This window comes from Suricata suricatta, chromosome 8 (assembly GCF_006229205.1).
Source record: "Suricata suricatta isolate VVHF042 chromosome 8, meerkat_22Aug2017_6uvM2_HiC, whole genome shotgun sequence".
Taxonomy (NCBI): domain Eukaryota; kingdom Metazoa; phylum Chordata; class Mammalia; order Carnivora; family Herpestidae; genus Suricata; species Suricata suricatta.
The window spans coordinates 57,292,547-57,317,099 of record NC_043707.1 but is presented as its reverse complement, the minus strand read 5'-3'; positions in this window follow the sequence as shown (position 1 = coordinate 57,317,099).

The window sequence follows — 24,553 nt, the reverse complement described above, 5'->3', positions numbered from 1 at the left end:
TGGTTCAATATTCACAAATTAATCAATGTGATATATCACATCAAGAGAAAAAGTTAAACAATTATTTCAATAAATGTAGAAAAAAACATTTGACAAAATACAACATCCATTAATGATAAAAACTCTCAACAAAATGGGATTAGAGAGAACATACCTTAACCTAATAAAAGCCTTATAAGGAAGACCCACAGTTAACATAATACTCAATGGTGTAAAACAGAGCTTTTCCTATAAGATCAGGAACAAAACAAGGATGTCCACTTTCACCACTTTTATTCAACATAGTGCTCGAAATCTTAGCCAAAGCAATCAAACAATAAAAAGAAGTAAAAGCATCCAAATTGGTAAGCAGGAGGTAAAATTTTCACTATTTGAAGGTGACATGATACTACATATAGGAAACCCTAAAAACTCTACCCAAAAAACTGCTAGAACTGAACAATGACTTTAGTAAGTTTTCTCCATTTCTATATGCTAATACTTAAGTAGCAGAAAGAGACACTAAGAAAACAATCCTGTTTAAAATTGCGCCAAAAATAATAAAATACCTAGGAATGAACTTAATCAAGGAGATGAAAAACTTATATTCTGAAACTTTAAGACATTGATGAAAGTAAGGAAGATGACACAAACATATGGAAAGGTAATAATTGCTCATGGATTAGAAGAACAAATATTACTAAAATGTCCATACTTCCAAAGCAATCTACAGATTTAATGTAATCTTTATCAAAATACCAAAAGCATTTCTCACAGCATTAGAACAAACAATTCTAAAGTTTATATGGAACTACAAACGACCTCAAATAGCCAAAGGAATGTTGGAAAATAACAAAACTAGAGGTATCACAATCTCAGACTTCAAGATATACTACAAACCTGTAGTAATCAAAACAGCATCATAGTGGCACAAAAATACACATGTAGATCAACAGAATAGAATAGAGAGCCCAGAACCTAACCAATGATTATATGGTTAAGTAATCTTTGACACTGTAGGCAAGAATAGATCATGGGAAAAGATAGTCTCTTCAACAAATAGTGATGGGAAAACTTGACATCTACTTGTAAAAGAATGAAATTAGACCACTTTTCTTTCACTGTACAGAAAAATGAACTCAAACTGGATTAAATAGTTAAATATGAGACCTGAAGCCATTAAAATCCTAGAAGAGAACACATACACTTATTTATCTTCTGTAGGCCATGGGAACATTTTTCCAGATATGTTTCCTGAGGAAAGGTAATACAAACAACAATAACAACAACAAAACTATTGGGACTACATCAAAATAAAGAGCTTCTACACAGCCAAGGAAACAGTCAACAAAACAAGAAGACAACCTAACCAATGGGAGAAGATATTTGCAAATGACATATTCAGTAGGATGTTAGGATTCAAAATATGCAAATAACTTATGTAATTCTACACCCAATAACCAAATGATTCAATTAAAAAATGGGCAAAAGAGTACAACTGACATTTCTCCAAAGAAGACATCCAGGTGGCCAACAAACACATGAAAAGATCCTCAACATCATTCATCATCAGATAAAGGCAAAACAAAACCACAATGAAAGATTATCTCACACTGGTTAGAAAGACTAAAATCAAAGCCACAAGAAACAATAAGTGTGGCAAAGATGTGGAGACAAAAGAACTGTCATGCACTATTGGTGGGAATATAAAGTGGTGCAGCCACTGTGAAAGGGTATGGAGGTTCCTCAAAGAATTAAAAATAGAATTACCATATGATTGAGTAATTCCACTACTGGTATTTATCAAAAATATATAAAAACACCTATTTAAAAAGATATATGCGCCCCTATGTTTATTGCAGCATTATATGCAATTGCCAAAGTAGGGAAGCTACCCAACTGTCCACTGATAGATGAAAGATAAAGACATGGTGTACATATACAATGGAATATTACTTCACCATAGAATGAAATCTTGCCATTTGCAACAACATGGAAGGATCTAAAGGATTCAGATCTGGGCTCTCTAAATGATTTAGAGAAAGACAAATAACCATGTATCATTCATATGTGAAACTTAAGAAACTAAACAAAAGGAAAACAAAAAGAAGGGGACCAAAAACAAAACCCCAGGCTTTTAAATATAGACGACAAACCAATATTTAGAGTGGAGGTGGATGGGAAAATGGGTTAAATAGGTGAAGGAGATTAAGAGTATACTGGTAATTAGCCCTGAGTAATCAATTGAACTGTTGAATCTCTATATTGTAATAGGTGAAGGAGATTAAGAGTATAATGGTAATTAGCACTGAGTAATCAATACAATTGTTGAATCTCTGTATTGTACAGCTGAAACTATAACACTTCATATTAATTACACTGGAATTAAAATTTAAAAGGCAAGTGCGTCTCATAAAAAACTAAATATAATTATTAACTTCTTTGAAAAATAAGTAGGGATGATTAATTCCTTTGAAAACATGAGGATGTAATGAAATTAATATAGGAAAATTCATTCAGCCATAACTATGATAATACTCTCTTTGAGTTATACATGGCCCTGATATTTTCTCTATTGTGAAGGAAATATAAATATTATATACTGTTTTAGTGTTAACTACGACATATGTAGATTGGATCATGAGTTATAAGGATTAATGCTGATTAAGTAATGGAATGTAAATCTGGCCAACAGATAAAAAATGAAAGTCGTAGTTATAAATTAGAGAGAGTGAGAGATACAATTGATTATGGAGGACAAGGAAGATATGTGGGAGTGTGGTGTCCTCATCTCATAAAACCAAAAGACAAAAGATATGGTCTATGGTTGGTGCAATAAAAACAATTCTAGCATGCTATTTGAGTTTCCTGGGGAAATCAGTATAGTTGCTAAGAGTAGTGTTATAAATAGTTTGTCTAAAATAATGTGATCCAGTTAGCACTCTTTCTTACTCCCAGCAGTGTACAGATTTCAACAATACATAATTTGTTAGCTTGATTATAAATAAACTGAAATAAGTAGGTAAGTAAATGGCAAAATGTTTGATATCAGCATTATAGTCATAGCAGAAATTTAAGTAGCACCAGAAAACTTACAATCAAAACCATGGAGAGCATAAACAGTGTAATTGTTGGAAGGAATGCTATTTGTCTCATTATAAAATATAATTTTTGCAATTTCTTTTGCTATTTTTGCTACGGTTTTTTTTTTTTTGCTATTTCACTTTTTATGCATTGTAGTTTTTCATTTGATAAAAAATGTATTATGGTAATTGTGAAGGATATGAACCAAATAGAACTCTCAGATAACTCTTGATGGAAGTATAAAATTGTAAAATCAGTTTGGAAAATGTTTGCTTAGTTTCTGCTAAAAGGGAACATAAATAGTTGCTATTCCTTAGAAATTTAATTCCTAGATATAGAAGACAGATGAAATAGTATGGGACATGGCCAAAAATATTTATGAGAACAAACTTTTAATAGCCCAAAACTTGGAAGAAGCAACAGTCCATCTACTTTAGAAGAGAAAATAAATTTGGATTTATTCATTTTACCATACATCATAAAGCAAGAGAAAGATTAAGCTAGAGCTATAGTTAACGGTACAGATGGGGGCACCTGGGTGGCTCAGTCAGTTAAGCATCCTACTTAAGCTCAGGTCATCATCTTGGGATTTGTGGGTTCCAACCCTGAGTCCAGCTCTATGCCGACAGCTAGGAGTCTGGAGCCTACTTCACATTCTGTCTCCCTCTCTCTCTCTACCTCTCCCCGACTCACCTCCCCCCCATCTCAAAAATAAATGAATAAAACATTAAAAACATTTTTAAAGTATGGATGAATATGGAAAACATAACATTGAATGAAAAAAGCTAGACACAAAAGATTACATAGTTTGTCATTCCATTTCATTGTTCAAATAGGCAAAATTAATGGTGTTAGACATCAGGAATATGGTTAATTTTGAAGAGAAGGTAATAATGACTGGAAAGGGACCAAAAAGGTAGTGCTCTTGCAGTGCTGATAGTATTTTATTTCTTTATTTGTATAACATTTACATGGATATTTTTATGATATGATAAACAAACTGATGATTTGCATACTTTATATATGTTAAACTTTAATAAGATATTTATCAAAATATTATTTACTCACCAAAGGATGAACAAACTTTTTAAACAGAATAATAAATAGCTGGCTAGAAGAATGAGTGAATAAAAAGTTAAAGTGTTCAAGGAGAACAAGAGAGTAAAGAATGAGAAATTAAATACAGAGAATCATGTTTGAAGAAGGGTCATTGAGAAGAAATGACTTTTAAGTTCATCTTAGAGTATCAGTAGCTAAATTCTGATCAGAAAACAGATGGTCTGCAAAAAACCTTTCAAAAAGTATCTTAACTGGGAACTTTTCCAGAAAATATTTAATTTAATAATTTGATGCATTTTATTTTTATTTTATTTTACTTTTGGCTTATAAAGAAAAACCAGAGATGGGCCTTCAAACTCTTCTGCAGTGTATCATACCGAGCCTGAAATGTATTACTGTCAAATCAGAGTTAGTGTTCTCCATGATTAGCCTTTCAATGGGTCAGAAGTCTGTGGGGAATGAAGTTGAGAGAGTTCAGGAGCTCCATTTTTCACTTGCCTAATGAGGTGAATGATAGACTCTGAAAGAGACCAGTCAACTGATTTCTTGGCAAGCAGCCATTAGAACTCCTCATTAGAGTGTCTTTCTCAGACTTTGCTCAAATGAGATGATCTGAATTTTCAGTCTGACCACTTACAAGTAATCTTGTCATGGCTTGCTCACAACTAATGTGTCTCAACTTCCTCTTTTCCTGGTGGATTACTATAATTATGCAGTACGGATGTTTATATTTTTTAAAAATAACACTTTTCTCCCAGTTAAGTTTAATATGCAATATTTGTATCAGCAAAATAATGACCCCAGAGCATTCTTTTCACAGATCATTTCTGAATTTCTGGACATTAGAAATGAAATCTCATGGTGATGCATGTGAACTCTTGGAAAGGCATAATTCTTATCTTCTCTTAATTAGTAATAGTGTTTAGCTTGTTTATTCCCTGCATGGTGCTGCAATCCTATTCAGTCTGATAAATGAGAATTAAAGGTATATAAAGGATTATTTTAGTGAGCATTTTTTATAGAACTGATGGGTTACCTTATGACTTTCATCATTTAAAGCCATCTGACCAATGCCTTCTTACTTCTCTTCAATCTGGTGACCATAAACTCTCTCAAATTTACATCCTAACAATATAATAGCAAAATTATTTTAATGTAATTTCTGATTTTTCTGACAGAATAGTCTCTTTTAACAACTCTCCTCCTACCCCAAATGGCTAAGGCAGTGGGAAGCAGGGAGGTCAAGACGTTTTCCTTTTACTGGCCTGGTTCCTCTATATCTACTTCCTTGTTACTGAGAGAATAAATGATTTTTTTTTTTTTTAAGTACTGTCTCCTCTCTCAAATAATGCAGGTTCACTTTGGTTCAAACCAATTCTTTTCTAAGATTCACCAGCCCTGTGGTAACTTCTCCTAGAAGTTTTAATGAAGCTTGACCTTCTCTTTTATTTTCTGTACTAAACTATTTTGTAGTGCTGCCAGAGGCCATTTAATAACAGGTGAGTTTCACCCTTAGGCTGATTGTATTTCAGTAGAGGTTGAAGTGATCTCTGTATGTCAGGTTGTTAAGTCTGTAAAAAGCTCGGTGATCTTTCAAAATGAAAGTCAGTACATCAAGGCAATATAGTTCTCCTTTTTCTTTATATGGACCTTTTTAAAATCTTTCTTCTGGATGTCTCCGAAATACTGAAAATGACTGCTCTTTCCCCCCTCACTCATGTATTGTCATTAAATATGCAAATATAAAAGTTGCCAAAATAAAATATTCTTGTGTTAATAAGCTTTGCAACCTTTCCAAGGAACTCCATAATTTAGTGCCTCCATCTGGACCTATGGGGGGCTATTAAACTGTGATTTCAGTACTTTAATATATATTCAGTAAGCAGTGTTCTTGAGGTCTTAGTCTAATTTGTTTCTTCAACATCCACCACAATTCAAGGTACTTTTATATGTTATCAGGTATATATATATTAGCAGATTATATGTTAGCAGATAATATATGCAGATTATGTACATTAGCAGTTAGATATATATAGCAGATTATATGTATGTGTGTCTTTATACATACATATATAATATCCAAATTCTTTTCCTAAATCTGAATCATTTTAGACTTCCTTCCTCAGAAATGTACTTAATACAACTGAACACTTCAAGAAAATTTGTACTTATTTGGTTATATTTTATATTTTAATGCATAATGCCATTTTGCTCACTTATTTGATGTTAAATACAAACTATATGCATACTGTGTAATCAGTTGAAAATTGAAAAAATGAATTACAAAATTACCTTGGAATATACAGTTTCTGTTTTGTTGAATTGTGTTCTTATTTTCTAATTGCATCATTCCTGGAATGTATGATTTCACTACACCAATATATTATATATTTAATAAGGTCTCCAGTTCCTAAAGCCTATGAATATCAGTTGGTTGTCTGACTTGGTAAATTATGATTCTGTATTTCAGAATAGCTTAAACATTTTCTATATTATTAATACCATATATTAATTCCATATCACAAATTAGTTCTGAATATTTTTATAACTGAATTATTGAGGTTGTCCCTTAAATTATTTTTCTAATTCCATTCTTTGCATTCTGGTACAATGGACAACATTAGGCTGGTGGACCAAGTGTGTTATTCTGACCGCTTCCTCCCTCACCCACAGGGGCTAGACCCTAAGGAGCCATGCTTCTGCTTAATAGCCCAGTCCACAACTGGTCCAGCAATGAACACGTAACATAAGATTGGCCTATCAGTCTCTTTCCCCAGCATTTTGAAATGTAGAGACTTGGTACCTAAATAATTTTGACACTACATTAGAAAGTCATATTTATTAAAACTCACAGGTGAGTTCTTCACAAATGTCCTAATTTCTATAGTTCCCAAGGTTTTGTTATTTCACATAATTCTTTCATTACATATTATACCCCAATAATTGGCTGATGTATCATTTTGCTTGACCTAAAAGGGTTAACTTCTGTTAGATACAAAAAATAAAATAAAAATAAAAACAAATGTAGTCTCCTGATATTACGATAAGCATGATATATTGAAGGTAGTATTTCTCAACCAAGACCGCACTTCAAATATCTTTGGATGACTGCTTTCAAAGTAGTATGCTTTGATTGTACCTAGAGATTATGATTAAGTAGGTGAAGAGGAAAATAGCAATATTTTAATATGCACCTAGGGCTACCAACCACAAACTAAAATATAATTCTGATCATGTCACTCACTGCTTGTGGTTGATTTCAATAACGGACACAAATTTTTGCACCCCATCCTTTCAAGGGATGGATCTACTGTCCTACCCCCTAAACCATATCTTATATGTAATTGAGATTTATTTTGACCAAGATATCCCAGTGTGTCAATATACATACATTGTATGCAGTGATAAAAATCTAATTTTTTAAAACTACAGCTGATTTTTATTTTTAAGCTTATTTATCTTGAGAGAGAGTACAAGTGGAGGAGAGGCAGGGAGAGAGGGAGAAAGAGAATCCCAAGCAGGCTCCATACAGTCACCATGGAGTCCCAATTAGAGCTCAAACTCAAAAACTGCGAGATCATGACCTGAGCCGAAACCAAGAGTCCTTAATAGACTGAGCCACCCAGGCACTCCAAAAATCTCAATTCTTTAACATAACATGAAGTGAAGATTACTCATTATTTGTCTTCTGATTTTTTGACATTATATTACTCATTATTGCTTCTTACTTTATTTATTGGTAATACCAGAATGCTTGCGATACAGCATGATGTTTAGAATTTATGTTGTTTCTTTTAAACTAATTTTCTTCCCAACATGTTACACATTCTTTAAACGCCTTGTTATCTCACTAAAAATACCTTATTTGAAACAGATTACTGGTGTTCCTTATCAGTTCTCACATACTCATCCATTTCCATGTTAATACAATGCGTTATAATTATTTTTTTAGGTGTTGGAATCTCCAATTAGATTGTAGCTTTTTAGACAGGGGCCATATTTATTCCTCTTTGTACTTGGGACAAAGTGAATTATGATAAATGTTTGTGAAATGAAATTATTATGGACTTTAGTAGTCTGTAACATAGTAAGACTGAAGGTAATGGAGGAATACCTTGACACTTACTGAGCACTGCTACAATCCAGGAAGTATTCTTTGGATTCTTTCACATTATACCACATGTAGAATGAATATCCAAGCATCATCTATATGCTGTATGGCAGAACTACCTCGCTTCTATTTCCCCTACATGTCCCATACATGTAAACAAACTATTATTTCCCACACCCGTGCTCACTGGTAGCCTACTGGCTCATTACATCTTATGGGTCAAGGCACATTAAGGTATAATTGGTTACTATACCAACACGAGGTTATTTTGCTTATAATCCTTAAGGATGTTACAATTTTCTTTCTAAATTAAATGCTGTTGTTGAGTACTTTGACTCTAAATGCTCCTGTTAGCTTTAGTTTATAAAAGCACCTTGTCTATGTGACCAGTGTCTTTCCATGAGCAGTAGCATTTTATTCTTGATCAGTCAATGAGTGTTTTAATAATGAAGTTTTAACATACTGAATATTGTTTTCTCCAACTCTGTAACTAAAGAACAAAAATAAATGGAAGTTCCTTTTAATGTTTTATGAAGATTAGGTAAAATATTTCTGTAATTTAATTCTTGAATTGCCCAATTAATGAGAATCTAAACACGTTTTGCCAAATTATAACTAGAAATATGAACTGTTTACATACATCAATTAATCATTAAATATATAATTTTTGTTTTAAATAAAATATCACCAGTTCTAGCAATGATTAAAAGTAATTTTAGGGGTGCCTGGATGACTCCGTTAAGCATCCAACTTCAGCTCAGGTCATGATCTCACAGTTTATGGGTTTGACCCTGGGGTCTTCTCTCACACCCAGGTCCTGCGTGCTCAGGAGCTCAGGGGCCCCCTGATCCCGCCAAGCCCCCTCCAGGAGCGGAAGGGTTAAGAATGATGTAAGTACAATCCACCAGCTGCTTGCTGCTGGGCTGTGGGACTCAGGGCTATTCCATGTTGGTGTATGTGCTAACAGCTCAGAGCCTGGAGGCTGCTTCAAATTTTGTGTCTTTCTCACTCTCTGCTTGTCCTCCATGTGTGTTCTATCTTTCTCTGTCTCTCAAAACTAAATAAACATTTAAAAAAAATTAAGTAATTTTAAATTTGTCTTTCCAGGGTAATCTTTTAGTTTTTAGGAAAGTTTCAAGTGTCTGATAGGTGCAGTATATTACCACTAGTATATTAATCTGTAAATACAGAGATGATGTCCTTAGAAAAGGAAAAGTTTTCAATGTTTTTATAGCTCATAAAAGCCTAACTACATACGCACCCATCCTTTGGAGAGAGTCTAATTGAGAATTCATGAACAGTCTTTGCTAGTCGAGGTCCCTCTATCTCTTCCCTCTCATGTTGCATACAAAAGGTCATGGGTTCTATTTTTCAACCTGAAAAGCAATAATGATAAAAATGTCTAATAACCAGTAAGTTTGGAAATATGTAGCTATTTCCTTTTGAAAGGAAATATTTGCAAGTTGCCTACAAATGTTAATACTCTCCAAATCGCTTTTAAAGTCTGTATATGTGATTTAAGTCCTCAGGCTCCATGTTCTACAGCATAAACCTACTTATAAATTTATTTAGGAGGCACTCTAAGAGGATCCTACAAAAGTTTAACTTGGAAGGGAATCTTATTGGTCAAGGAACTAAATCCTAGGCAGATCTTATGGAGAAAGACAGAAGGGGCCTTGCAAGAGGGTAAGCAAGAATGATTAATCTGTCCTCTATCTAATGAAAATAGGCCAATTTATGAATATGCAAACAAATAATAAATGGAATCTGGATTCAAGTACTGGCTCCACATCTAAATTGACTGTGTAATCTGAAGTACATATTTCAATGTTCCAGAACTCAGTTTCCTAATACCTTTTACGTAAAATGAAGAAATGGCACTTGATATCTAAATCTTCTTCTAGCATTAATATTGCCAGGTCTGTGAAACAAATCTCTATTCTTGCTACATAATTTTTGAAATTTTCTACACTTCGAGTTAAGATTTATTGACTATCCTTTTTGCTAACTTATCTTAATAGAGTCATAACGATAGTGAATATCTAAGGGTTAGATTGGATTCATATTTCAACCAAATACCATGAGAACATTTTAACTCGTTACTCCTAGTTTTATCATAAAGAAAGTTACCATCAAATCTTTATATCATAAAGTCTCTTGTTAAATAAGAAGTTTTTGATGTCTCTGTAAAACGCCTTTTATGTTTCAAGTTCTCCAGTATGCTTCTTCCCCCTTTAGATTCCATACCCCAGATAGCTAGTCTCAGGAATAACCAAAAGAAGCTTCCAACAAAGGGCACTGCTCTAGTATTCCTTCTGGGACCACATTGTTTTATTTTTTTAATTGATGGATTCTGAGTTAAGGAAAGCAAGGCCTTGAAAAACTTTGTAGAGAGAATAAATGTGATGATGGTTACTTGACATAGCTAAACTTCTTGGTAGGGAAGGCATGCATAGAAACAAATACTTGTAATACAAAGTTCTAAATGCTCTAAGGGGTGTGGATCAGAGGAAGAATGCTGGAAGGGAGAAGCCTTCACAACAGGGTTGATAGTTGGCTGGATCTCAAAGCATGGTATTATCAAGTGTTCTTTAGGAGGATATGTTGAAAGAAGGACCTTCCAAAATAAAAACAAAAAGGAAATAGGAATATCTAAAGGCACAATGGCATCTAAGAGGATGATACTTTAGGACACTGTTATTTTGGCTGTGTTTAAAATAATAAACATACATTGCCAGAGGTAAACGTAGCTGGGATGAGGACATTAATGGCCTAAGCAATCACACTGAGAAATTTGGACTTGATCCAGATATCTGAACACCTTTGGATGTTTTTAAGCTCAGTTTCTATATAGTGTAATCTTCATTTTAGAAATAAAACACTGGCAGTATGGAAAAGGGACCGATTAACGAAGAGAATAGAGAGGAGTCTGGCCAACTAAAAGTGGTGACAGAGATCCCAAGTGAGAGAAGCACTTGGGTGACTCAGTCGGTTAAGCATCTGACTTTGACTTGGGTCACGATCTCACAGCTCATGAGTTCGATCCCCATTTCGGGTTCTGTGATTCTGTATCTCCCTCTCTCTTTGCCCCTCCCCTGCTCATGTGCTAGCTCGCTTGCTCTCTCTCTCTCCTTCTCTCAAAAATAAATAAACATTAAAAATTAAAAAAAAATAAAAAGAAGTCCCAAATGAGAGATGATGATAGTCTCAGGGTGTGATGAAGAGAGGAGTGATCGGAGAATTTAGGAACTAGTTCAGTTTAGTGTTGGGAAGTTTCAGATTTCATAATTCAATATTACTGAAAATTTTGAGCTTTGTTAGGATGCCATTGCCTAGAATCAGTAAAAAGGAAGGAAGCAAAAATCAGAATTCTATCCAAGATTTTCACATATTGCTCTCCATAATGAAGAATAAAATGTGCTATGTAAGTAAGCACGTAGTTCTGTTTTTTGTCATTGAACTATAGTAGTAGATTTAGTTCACTAATGTATAATGGTTTCTCTCTATTTTCCAGTATAACTTGTCAAGAATAGCATGTCAAGGGATAGGGACACAGTAAATGGATTGTCATGTGTTAGTATGATGGGTCTGGAAAACATACTTGTACTCTTTATTCTTAAGGACAGAGTGTAGGACTTACTCAAGGAGCATTTTTCAAGTCCTGTTAGGCATTCTTGGAGAGTAAAGAATAGCATTCCTGCCTTTTAAAAAGAATGTTTTCTTTGATTTTTAAGGGCAGTTCAATGTACTCCCGTGTCACAGTTCATTAACAGAAGCTCTAAATCTCTGGGGTGGCAGAAACTATGTTTACATTTTCCTGCTGGGCACCCAGATTGTTTCAAATAATGGTCCCCAAAGAAAAGAAAAACAAGGGGTGGGGGTGTGGAGAGGGAGAAAATTAGAAAGGAAAGAGGGAGGGCAGGAGAAAGAAAAGAAGATACTGATTGAGGTAGAGGAGATAAATGGAAGCTGTAATTTGGACAGGTTAGCCACCTGTAATGAAGAATGGTTGTTCCTCAGTCATTTTTACCAGCAATCATTACCATGTTAGAATTAAAAAGAAAAATTTAAATGCCTTTTAACATACATCGCATGTTTTCATGAAAAATTACCATATTTTCCAAAGTAAAAACATGTAGTGGAAACAAAGAATAGTTGTTAAAACAGGGCACTTTCTAGCTACTTGATTTTCATATACATCATTATAAGCTGTACTTTTGTATCTGGCTCCATTTGAGCATCTACTTTGGCTCAGTAATTTTTGAAGAGTAAGCTTAATTCAATAGATTTTGAAAGCATTCATTTACTAATGTCTGCAAATCTTATTAGAATCTTACTATATTGCAGCATTTCAATTTGAAATCCTTTTATAGAAATAAATACAAAGAGTAATAATCTATTTTAATTATTTCCTCAGGATATATTTGTTAAATTGTAAAATATGGCAAATTTTCTTATGGGAGTTGGTTAAGCAGAATTGAAACAAAGCTAAATAGTTTCATTATGATCTTTCCATTTGGGCTAATTCTCTTCTCAGAAGATTCATGGGTTTCACTGACTTCAGGCTGGAAATTTCTCTTAAAAATTTTCTCTACTAAAACTGAAAGTTGAGACACCTACATTTACCATCAGGTGACCTTCAGAATACCCTCACTGAGGTTATCCTGTTCATCCATATCCATCCACATCACAACACACTGACAAGATTCATTTAGATCTATCTTAAGAAAGTTGTTCAAATAGAATAGCAGTTCATGACTGAGGAACATTAGAGGGAAAACGTGTGATCACTATGTGAGTTTTGCTCCACTTCACCTCAGAAGTCCAAAAATGCATTTATCTAGATGGGTTGAGAGAAAAGAAGGCAGCTTTAATTTGCCAGAAGAAACCAACACATATTTTGAGTGTACATCAAACCCTGGGAAACTGAAGTTCTTGTTTCAGCTCTTTATCTAATGGGCTATGGTTCATAAAACTCTGCACTTTTTTTTTTTTGCCACTGCTTTTAAAGTTTTCTAAGATGATAGCTTTAACAAAAGGTATCTATTAAGGGTGCGAAGTAGGTGCTTTGCTTCACATAGACAGTCTTGTTTGGAATCAATTTCCTTTGATGTAATTCCAAAGAAAGATTTATCTTTAATGGGAATGCTAGATCTATTTTTTGATACAGATGTACTTTTTTCCTCTTATAAGGAGAACAACAGTCTGCAGTGTAAAAAGTTGAAATTTGAAGCTTACTACTTTACTGAGAAAAGGAGACTTTGATTTATAGGTAAAAATTTTAGGGAGTACTTAAAACTAATTTCATGAATTATTTTAGAGAATGTAATGGGTGTTCATTGTAGCGGGACAGTTTATATGTGCCTTGACTATTCTTACATAAATATTAGAAGTGTTTTCAATATAGAAAATTAATTATTTTATATTTGAATATTTATATATATTTATATCTTATAAATCTAAGAGTTATTGTTTAATGGGTATAGAGTTTCAGTTCTGCAAGATGAAAAGATTTCTAGAGATGAAAATTGGTGAAGGTTGCACATCATCGTGGATGTACTTTTACTATCATTAAGCTGTAAATGATTTAGATAGTAAATTTTATTTTATAAGTATTTTATAATTTTTAAAAATGAAGAGAGGCTATACTATATTTTTAAAAAATATTTCAATGAGTTTGAAAGCTGATTTTCAATTTTGGAATAAATTTATGGACCTCATTTAAAATGTATAGATTATGTCCAATAATTCCTTCCTTGATATAATGAAGAATATAGTGTTTTGCCAAGAATTGAGTATCATGATGAAAAAAGTACTGAATTAGAAGTCAGAAAATGTGTACTTTCTAAATGACTCTACCCGGTCATTTAGTACCCCTGACACTATTGAGTGAATAACGGTAAGTTTAGACTTGAATGAACCTTACAAACTCATTTCAGAACTATATTGCTAAGTCATATGTAACTTTTTTTGGTTAGACTAGGTTAAACCTGAGATAATGAAGAGATTTATTAAGAAGAGAATAAGTCATAGCAACAAAACAGGAAGCAAGGAGTACAATGATCATTTTATGCACTTTTCCCATTCAAATCACTTGCAGCTTACAAAGAAACCAATATACAAGAGGTATTCCCACATGCGAAAGCCTAGATGCAATAAAAGGGAAAGGGATACCTGAATCTCTTCAGTACTTTCTAGCCCAGTCATTACCACCCTTAACTCGCATGCCTGCCTATCATAAGTCTTTTTCTGCCCCAGGGTTTATACTAGTGAGTTGAAACCAAGTAGACAGAGAAAGATAGAATTTTATCCTCAGATCTAACTAGAATAGACTTGGCAAATCTTACCACCTTCTGCCTGATTTAAAATTTAAAAATAAAAAGGTTCCTTAGGTTAACAGTATAATATGTTCATCTGCGATTCACTGTACACCCAATCATTGTGCAATTTCTTTCATTTGTTTAACCATTACATTATCTTTTCAGTAAATTAGCCTTTACATTCTCAAATTCACACATGAATACTCTTTAAAGGTTTATTAAGTTGACTCATTGTCTCTGTGATCTCGATAATCACTGCAAATTAAGGCTTTGCAAACTCTGTGTCTGACACTACCTTTCTCTTTGAAGCTACAGAAGGGAAGGCCATAGTATGATCCACATGCAACTCTGGGACTTTACAACAGTTTTTTCTTTTTTTCCTGGAATGGTAACCACTTTCCCAGTTCTTCTCTAGCTTAAATTTTTGTTTGAAAATTGGGCATTTATCTAGAAATGATATATACGTAATTTGTATATACACATATCTGTATGTATGTCTAAATGTACTTATACACATATATGTAGATATATGTTACATGCACACATATGATACATGATGTTGGCTTGTGATTAGCTGGTGACGGTAACTCATTTTTAGTCTATTGTCTGATCACGCAAGGAAGTTCAGAGCTCTTTTCTCTATCCCTTCTGCCCCATCTCAGTTTGACTCCACTCTATATACATTTATAGGATCATTTCTGGAACACTGTTCTATGTGTGTTTTATGAATATTTAGTAGAATTTAGTCAATACATGGCACAGTATCAAACACATTTGTATTTATCATTTTAAAATCCATCCTTTATCTCCTCCTTGAACATCTTTAGTTCAAAATAGTCCTACTATGTAACCACTTAAAGAGCTGAGAACTGAGACCATTCTATTGGAAAAGAAAGCCAACAATGTAAAGACCTATTTTCAGAATGTGATATGTGCTATAAAAATTATGATAGAAGGTATTTACAGAAAGGATAAAATAAGAAATTCTAGGCAATATAAAAAAACTAAAAGGAAATCTATGAAAATAATTGTTTTACTATGAAAATTTGTTTAAAAATATAACATATTAAATTGACTCCTAAAACAAAATAAGGAATTCCTTGAGGTACTTCTCAAGGAAGTACTTTAAGAGAGAGAGAGGGAAGCAGGGCGGGAGGACAAGCTATAATAGTTTCTAATATTCTAATGATTTTGCACAATGTTTTATGCAAAATTAATTAGGATATAAAATTAATATCTGGGTTTATACAGTCTCTGCTATTATCCATAGATAAAATACAAGAAAATAGGGGCACCTGGGTGGCTCAGTTTGTTAAGCATCCCACTTGGCTCAGGTCATGATTTCATGGTCCATGGTTCAAGCCCCGCATTGGGCTGTGGGCTGACAGCTCAGAGCCTGGAGCCCACTTTGGATTCTGTGTCTGCTTCTCTCTGCACCTCTCCCCCCTCAAAAAATAAGTAAACATTGAAACATTTTTTAAACACCAGAAAATAATAATTACATATTATGCCTACTGTGATACTATCAAATGTATATTTATCTCCAAAATATTTCATAAGGAGGGGGTGCCTCAGTGGCTCAGTCAGTTTAGCTACTGACTCTTGATTTTGGCTCAGGTTGTGATCTCACCATGGTAGGAGGGAGCCTTGAGTTGGCTCTGCACCCACAGTGTGGAGTCTGGTTGAGATTCTCTCACTTTCTGTCTCTCTCTGTTCTTCCCCTACTTCCACACATGCATTCTGTCTCTCAAAACTGATTAAACATTAAAAAATAAAATATTTCGTAAGGAGAAGTAAAATATTCCAATCCATATGGTTTATTAAAATTTTCAGCAATTTATACTACATTTTCTTACTAATAGAAAATAAAATTTATCATTTAATTTTAGAACTAAACTGTTCAGATCAAGATGATCATCTTAATTGCTATTTTTCAGACTGAATATTTAAGAATAATGTTCATAGTCTAAAATCTGTTGTATATTCTGCCGGGGGGATGCTTTTGGAGAACATTTTTGTTCTGAAATACAGTAATAATTTCTCCTAATAAGAACTTCAGATTTTGCAATATCTAAATTTTTTTTCTAAACTTTAATCATAAGTTGATTTATGTTTGGTAAGGGTTAGTGTTATGCACATTTTATTACTTTGTAATTCTTGAAAACTTGTGATCACATATATGGAAAATGTTTATTAGTGTTTTACTGCTCAGGCAGCCATAACACGACACCACAGACCAGGTGGCTCAAACAACAGAAATCTCTTTCTCAGCCTAAGATTTCATTGTGAGGACCCTCTCATCGCCTTGTGGATGACTGCCTCTCTCTGTGTTCTCGCACGTGTATTCTGGGCTTGCAGCCCCTCAGGTGTTTTCATGTGCCGTAATCTCCTCTTCTTATAAGGACACCAGTCAGATTGGATCAGGCTTCTTGTTAAAGGCCTCACTTTTTATTTAATTACCTCTTTAAGGACCCTGTCTTCAAATGCAGTCACATTCTGGGGCACCTGGCTGGCTCAGTCAGTTAAGCATCTGACTTCAGCTCAGGTCATGATCTCAAGGTTTGTGGATTTGAGTCCCACATCAGGCTCCTTGTTGACAGCTTGGAGCCTGGAGCCTGCTTTGGATTATGTATATCCCTCTCTCTCTAACCCTCCCCCATTCACACTCTCAAAAATACGTAATAAGCATTAAAAAAAAAACACAGTCACATTCTGGGGTACTGGGGATTAGGACTTCAACTCATAAATTTGGGGGCAACACAATACAACTCATAACAATTAGGCACAACGTTTTATATATAGATCATTTTATTCCATTATTAAGACAGATGAAACTATTTTTCTTATTGTGCCAGAGCCATAATGTGAGATACTTAAGAAATGTTTCTGTCATTAGAGCCTAAGCTTATGGGGTTGTGTTGCTTTAATTTGAATAGAACTATTTGTGTTCTAAGATGCATACTTAACCCTTACTTTTATGTCTGCAAATTATATGAACCCATATAAAATGTAAACAAAAAATATGATCATATCATTCTGTTGCTTTTCCTCATATTAATTTTTTAGTGTGCCATTTCAGGAGCTTAAGCTGTGGTAGCATTTTCAAGCACATAAAAGATAATTTTATTGACTGCATTGGAATATTGCTATATTACTATACCTAGTGTCTGTTCAGTGTTTAGTATAAACGTGTACTTAGTTCTTGCTGGTAACTTCTAGTCATGTAGTACCGTGAATGAATTCTAAATGAGGTATTCGATGTTGGAATGGGCTAAGGCATATATAAGTGTTGAGATGAGGTGAATGTATGTTTCACATATAATAAATGAATTGTTGGAGGTCAGACAGTGGACTGTTAAGAGTTGAATATAGTATTCTTAAAATCCATGCTTTCCTGGAACCTTGTAAAATGCCTATTATGGATTGAATTGCAACCCCCTCCCAATATATATGTTAAAATTACCCCAGTGCCTGTGAATGTGGATTTATTTGGAGATAGGGTCTTTGCAGGTAAAAATAGTGAAGAATAGGTCATATGGATTACAGTAGGCTCTAATCCATGACTGGTATTCTTATGAGAAAATAAAACAGAGGTACAGCAAGATACACAGAGAGAGGATAACTATGTGAAAGTAGAGGTAGAAATTGGGGTATTTTTGCCTCAAACCAAGGGATGCTAAAGTTTGCTAGCAAACATCCAACTGCAGAAGAGACAAGAAAAGGTGTAGGGGATAATTGGAAAATGTGGCCCTGCTCATACCTTGATTTCAGATTTGCAGATCTGTGAGACAATAGCTTTTGTTATTTTAAGGCACCAAGTTCGTGGTACTTTTTACAGCAGCCTTACAAAACTAAGACAGAACATTTCTGTCTTTATCTTATACTCGCCTCTACATCACTCACTTTGTTACAACTACACAGGTCCCCTTACTGTTCCGAGGACATATTTCTGCCTCAGAGTGTTTGCATATATGCTATGCTCTGTCTACCATTCTTTGCACAGATCTAGAAATGGCTCACTCCCTCATATTTCAAGCCGTTACAAAACATCCCAATCTCTCTGAGGCCTTACCTGACCATCTAAATACAACCTACATCTCTAATATCCATATCTCCCTTCTAATCTTTTCTGAGACATTTTAAAATATGACTCTCTCTCTATATATCTTGTAACCTGTCAGCTTCACACCTAAAATGAAATCTGCTTAAAGACAAGGGAATTCTTGCTTCTATTTTGTTCACATGTCTTCAATGTGATTGTTTCGCAATGGATATTTACCTAGTAAATGAATTATTCTGCAAAACTGGATAAGCCACTTAGAATAGAGTTTGTGGAGATGAAGACACTTGTGTTGAAATGTATGTGAGAAATTTTAAATATCTCATTTGGGCTATTGAATGGATTAAATGACAGAGTATGTGTAAAGTCTATAATGATCACTCAAAACATGGTACCTATTTTCAATAAAGTATACATTTGAATATAGTAGCATTTAAAAAAATATTTGGTTCACTCAGAAGTGAACTTGATCTTCATAGCAGATTCGCCAAAAACATTTGTTGAATCAACATCGACTATGGAATAAATGAAAACAAACCTTGGCATCCCAAGGTGAACATTTTAAAGAAGTATTTCAAATTCATTAAAAAGTTTTAAGGAGCAAAGTGATATAATACACTTTAAGTTACATTTTTTATATTTTTTAACATTTATTCATTTGTTGAGAGACAGAGTGTGAGTTGAGGGAGGGAGAGAGAGACACACACACACACAGAACCCAAAAGCAGGCTCCAGGCTCTAAGCTGTCAACCTGACACAGGGCTTGAACCCATGAACCATGAGGTCATGACCAGAGCTAAAGTTGGACGCTTAACTGACTGAGCCACCCAGGTACCCAAAATTCATTTTAAGTTTTAGAAAACAGGTTTTTATGACTACTATGTAACGAGGGATTGCGGGAGGTCATGAGTGAAACAAGAAGATAAATTAGGAAATTGTTAGAGTAGCCCAAGTGAAAATTAAAGGTTTCAGTTGAGGAAGTGTATTTGGAGAAAAGGAGGAAAAAAAATTAGTATTTTGGCAGCATAATAAAAATGATTATATGTGGAGTGAAGAAGACAGAGTTTTCTCTTCAGGAAGGCATTTCATTTTTCTGGCTGGAAGAAGTGGATGGGGTGATGAAGACACACTGATGTGGAAGACTGAGATATGTATATGTTTGATATGAAAAATTGATTTTAATTTTGGCCATCTTAAGATGCGTATGAGGCATCTGAGTGAAGATATAAAGAAAACAGCCGGACAGTCAGGTCTACAGGTCAAAAGTAGGTTTTTCACTGAAGATAAAAATTTGTGAATCTGTAATATATAGGTGATTCCTATAGAGAAATGAGATGAAAGCTTAGGAATTCAATATGTCAGAAAAATATGGAACTACTATCAAAAGTAATAGAGCAGGAGCAGCTGCTGGAGATGTGAGACAAAACCAGAAGATATACTGTTATGGAAGTCAGGAGTCTTAAAATAGTATCAAGAGTCAACTGATTTTTCAACCTGTTTTTTATTCTGGCGCTCAGAGGTGACAAAACCATAGGGCCCTACTGAATCGCTTATGGCTTTTTTATTACCTGTTTTTTTACTCTTTGCCCAGAATACTATGTCAATTTCCATGGCCAATCTTCTCTGGTCCACATTGTCAATCTAGGCATAATAATTTAAGGGCCCTGTCTAAACTAATGTATGAGACTTGTTTTATGACATTTTACAGAAAGCGAAGAATAATAATTGAAATGAAAAGTCAGGTATATAAATGCCTTGAAGTTGTTACTATGTGAACCATTGATTTTGTCCAAGGACTCCAAAAAATTAAGTACATAGCGCAATGGTTCTTATTCATGAGACTCAGACTGATTTAATTGATTGACTGATTAAAACTCTGAGGAATAACTGTCTGCCTTAGAGAGAGCCCTAGAGGTTCTTCGTAATACATTTCAGAGAAACATTGTATTAGAACCAGTTGTTAGACTCTGCTTTTTCTCATGTAAACAATGAATGTTCGGAAAGGTGAATTTCCTCTGAGATTATTATTTGCAATGAAAGGTTTTGTGATTCTGGGAAGGCCCAAATCTTTTTCTTTTTTTCATTTATTTTTACTTTTTATTTTTTAATATAATTTACTGTTCTAAGTTAATTAACATACATGTTATAAGTTAGCTAACATTACAATGTATACAGTGTGCTCTTGGCTTCAGGAGGAGATTCCCATGATTCATCAGTACATACAGCACCTATACTCATCCCAACAAGTGCCCTGTTTTCCCCTCTCCCTCGCCACTCCCCATCAACCTCAGTTCATTCTCTGTGTTTGAGTCTCTTATGGTTTGCTTCCTTCTCTGTTTGAAACTATTTTTTTCTTCTTCCCTTCCCCCATGGTCTTCTGTTAAGTTTCTCAAATTCCACATATAAATGAAAACATACAGTAACTGTCTTTATCTGACTTATTTCACTTAGTGTAATGTCCTCCAGTTCCATCCACGTTGCTGCAAATGACAGGATTTCATTCTTTCTCACTGCCAAGTAATATTCCAGTGTGTGTGTGTATATGTGAGTGTGTGTGTGTGTGTGTGTGTGTGTGTGTATACTATATCTTCTTTATGCATTTATCAGTTGATAGACATTTGGGTTCTTTCCATAATTTGGCAATTGTTGATAGTGCTGCTATAAACAGTCCCTACAAATCAGTACTCCTGTATCCTTTGGATAAATTCCTAGTAGCACTATTGCTGGATCATAGAGTAGTTCTATTTTTAATTTTTTGAGGAACATCCACTGTTTTCTATAGCAACGACACCAGTTTGCATTCCCACCAAACTGTACAAAAGCTCCCATTTTCCCACATCCTCACCAACATCTGTTGCTTCCTGAGTTGTTAATTCTAGCCACTCTGATCAGTTTGAGGTGGTATCTCAGTGTGGTTTTGATTCGTATTTCCCTGATGATGAGGGATGCTGAGCATCTTTTCATGTGTCTAAAGGCCATCTAGATGTCTTATTTGGAAAAGTGTCTATTCATGTCTTCTGCCCATTTCCTCACTGGATTATTTGTTTTCTGGCTGTTTAGTTTGGTAAACCTTTTATAGATTTTGGATACTAGCCCTTTATCTGAATGTCATTTGCAAATATTATTTTCCATTCCACTGATTGCCTTTTAGTTTTATTAATTGTTTTCTTTGCAGTGCAGAAACTTCTTACCTTGTTAAGGTCCCATTGGTTCATTTTAGCTTTTGTCTCTCTGATATATTAAGATCTTTTCATCCAAAAACAGCAGAATGCACATTCTTCTCGAGTGCACATGGAACATTCTCTAAGATAGATAACATACTGGATCACAAAATAGCCATCAATAAATATAAAAGAATTGAAATGATACCATACATAATTTCAGATCACAACACTATGAAATGTGAAATCAACCACAAGAAAAAATTTGGAAAGCCTCCAAATTCATGGAGGTTAAAGAACATCATACTAAGGAATGAATGGGTTCTGGGTGGCTCAGTCAGTTAAGCATCTGACTTTAGCTCAGGTCACGATCTCTTGGTTTTGTGAGTTCAGACCCCATTTCAGGCCCTGTGCTGACAGCTCAGAGTCTCAAGCCTGCTTTGGATTTTTTGTCTCTCTCTTTCTCTGCCCCTCCCCCACTCACACTCTGCCTGTTTCTCTCTCTAAAAAATGAATAGACATAGGGAGGAAGGGAGGGCTGGAGAGAGAGAGGGTGAGAGGGAGGGAGGGAGGGAGGGAGGGAGGGAGGGAGGGAGGGAGAGAGAGAGAGAGAGAGAAGAAAGAAAAAAAGAAAGAAAGAAAAATTCAGCAAATAATAGAGTTCTTGCATATTCCACACACAGATTCCCCTATTAACATCTTATAATACTATGGCATGTTTGTCACAATTAATAATCCAGTATTGATACATTATATTAACTAAAGTTTATACTTTAATCAGATCTCCTTAGTGTTTACATAATGTTCTTTTTCCTTTCTTGGATCTCATCCAGGATACCACATTGCATTAATTCACAGTGTCTCCTTAGGCTCCTCTTAGCTGTGACAGTTTTCTCCAGAATTCCCTTGAATTTAATTACCTTGACAGTTTTAAGAAGTATTTTATAGAATGTCCCTTAATTTTGATTTGTCTCATATTCTTCTCATGATTATACTGGGATCATGGACAAGACCACAGAAGTAAAATGCCATTACTATCACATCACATCACATCACATCAAGGCTACATACTATTAATATTACTTGCCACTGTTAATGTTCGCCGAGATCACCGGGTTGAGCCAGTGTCTTTAAGGATTCTTTATTGTGAAATTACTCTTTTTTTGTCCCTCTTTTCCCACCTTACTCATTGGAAGGAAGTCACTGGGCACACCCTACACTTACGGAGTAGAAAGTTATGCTCTATTTCTTGCTTCATTTCAATGGAATACTTTTATTTGATACTTAGAGTAAGGAAGTTTTATTCATAGTGGCTATTTTGGAAAACAAAACTCTCTTGATTTGAGTGATGAAAATCATTTATTTTTGGTAAAACACAAAGCTGTGTGATAATAACTATAAAAATGACTAGGGCATAATCTTGCTTTTAATTGAACATTATTTTTTTTGCTCTTTTTTTTTTCTGAACACCACATTTATTAGCTTCAACTGCACTGTCAATTTTATTTCATATTTCTTTTAAACATTTTTAAGTCTGGGCCACCTGACTAGCTCATTTGGAAGAGCATGCAACTCTTGATCTTGTGGTTATGAGTTCAAGTCCCACATCCCACAAGAGGTATAGATATTACTTAAAATTTTTAAAAAATAAATAAATAGACACTTTTTAATCCATTCTTCAACACTTCTCTGCTTTCAACCTTACTACTCCATTCATTTCTCCCTTCTTCTTAGAGAGACAGGAATTAAATAGGGTATGAAATCCTTAGATGTCTTTCTTTCCTCAGCCTTCACAGAGACCACCATACAGAATGTTCATGAAACTAAACACTCCAGCATATTATTAATGTCAAAGTCTCAATCTCTTCTAGGATTATTCCTGATTGTTTTTTCTTCTTTCTGTTTCATATTTAATATGCCTTCTTTACTGAACTTTTCTCCTTGCCTATGACTATGCTCATGATCATGTCAGGATTTTACAGATTAATTAAGCACCTATTAAAACAATACAATGATGTCAGAGAATGTCAGTTTAAAGGACTGGAAGCTAAGATGCTTACAGGAGGATGTCAGAAGCTAATTTTTGAAAGACAGGTGGGATGAGGACATGTAGTGTCATCTATGTATTGTAAGACATCCAGGAATGGGTAAAAGGAAGAAGTTGAGCAATATGACCAGATAAACATTTGCTAGTGATCATGTACAGAGTTTTCCTACTTGTCCAACCCTTTTGGTCTTGAATCTATTCAAGGAACAGCTAAGACTAAGTTCTGACTCTATGTTCATGCATGAAACAAAGTTCATTATTCTGGGTGAATCTGCAGAAATGCAAAAATCTTTGAGTAGGGAATCCTAAAGTTATGTAATCCTCTGGTTTTCTTATGCATCACTTGAAATGTGATGATTGTGGCTTAATAAAGGGTAGTTTTAATGTGGAGATTGAAACAATGTGAAAAAGCCTCAAGTGCTACTTTCAAGTCATAGGGCTACTCCATTTTATTCCAGTGCCATTTGTTCTAACCATGTGCTTTTTGTTCTCCACAAATTGGACTGATACTTTTAATTTTAATTATCAGATAAACCTTTCTACATTTCCAATGAGTTCCTTTTGGGAATCTGGATGTTCCTTTTATTTTTAATACTATCAGAAGCCCTGTTGTCTTTGTTACACACATGCTCGATTGGTTCTTTGTGGTCTGATGTAATAAGGTGGTTTTGTCCACTTGCTCATATTTTGGAGTTCATTAAATTGATTGGCATTTATTTTATTTAGTTGTGT